The sequence below is a fragment of the Sapajus apella genome, unplaced genomic scaffold (assembly GCF_009761245.1).
Source record: "Sapajus apella isolate SASKATOON/1434 unplaced genomic scaffold, GSC_monkey_1.0 scaffold14, whole genome shotgun sequence".
Classification (NCBI taxonomy): domain Eukaryota; kingdom Metazoa; phylum Chordata; class Mammalia; order Primates; family Cebidae; genus Sapajus; species Sapajus apella.
Genome location: NW_022436954.1, coordinates 13714740 through 13716254, shown reverse-complemented (window position 1 = coordinate 13716254; position 1515 = coordinate 13714740).

Below are 1515 nucleotides of genomic sequence, written 5' to 3'. Positions count from 1 at the left end.
TAAAATTGGATACTACATAGTTTTGTATGTTTATTTAATGTTATTGATTTGTAACGTTAAATGAAATATATGTTCAATGTAATAAAAGGAAAATCGTGTGATGCAGCAATCTAAAAAGCAGAAGGCCATGTTCTCCAAGAACCTCTCTCTACCCTACTCCGAACATCGTGAAAACCATCCTGAAAACATGCCTGTCCTTCCTGAGGCTATAATTCTATGTGCTATGTTTATTTGGGTTTAAGGTATACATAGACTTCTGGGAGGAAGGGGAGGTTAGACATTCAGGATCTGGAAAAGAGACTCCAATACCCCAATGGCAAGATCAGGAAGGAAGTCACAGATAATGGGAGAATGTCCCTGGGACCACTTCAAAGCCAAAGAGACCCCTACCTTTCCAACAAATGCCCATCTGTTTCCTCAATATTTAAGGAATCAATACGGTGAGGATCTCAGCCCCAGGGTGCCCTCTCTGGTGATTACACAGTGCGATGGAAAGAGTATGGAAGGTGAAAATCAATCAGACACAGGTGCAAATTTTGGCCACTCTCTAATTTCTCTCTGCCACTAATTTTGGCTCTGCTACTATCTAATCCTCTGTAAGATCACAGGAAGTTTGCCATATTCCTGAAAGCTCCAGTCTCCTCATCTATAAAAACTGGAATAATGATACCAACCTATTAGACCATGTGTGAGTGAGTGACATAACGGCACAGATGGCAATAACTAACAGGCACCTGTGAATGAAGAGAGTTAATGCAGAAAGAGCCTGCATTGTGGCATGGAAATCACACTGGCCTAGAAGCACACTTCAAATATTATGCATTTATGGAAGAGGCCTAGTAGGCACAATCCACTGGTTATTCAAGAGCTTCTCTACAGAGCAGTTAAGACCTTGGACTCTGGAGCCAGACTGTCTTGGTTAAAATTCCAGCTTCATCATTTCCTAACTGTGTTAAGTGGCTAGAACTTTAAAAGCTACATGAAATTTAAAGTTACTTGAACATTCCATGTCTTGGTGTCTCTCTCTGTAAAACGACAGTGATAATAATTGTCCCTAATTCATAGGGTTGTTATAAAGGTTAAATGAGTTTAGTAAATGTGAAACTCTTAAAATAGTGTGTGACACATTGTTTGCACTTGATAAATATTTGCTGTTATCATTATTATGCATTTATTCCATACATATTTATTGAAAACATATGTTCCAAGGTCAATGTTAGATGCTAGAATTGCATAAATGTATATATGTCAGTATCTTCCATGGAAGAACTCAACACATAAATAGATTTTTTTTAATTGCAAAATAAGATCACAATGACAATAACAGAAGAATGAACAAATGCTACCAGAGCCCAGAAGAGGGAGCCTAACATTGGAAGAATAAGGGAAGGCTTCACAGAGGGGAACATCTAAACTGTACTTTATGCTGATAAGCCATTTAAACAGGAAGGGCAAAGGCCATGGGGCCTGAGAGTAAAGCAATAGAAAAATTAAAAATACCTATATATTAGAAGC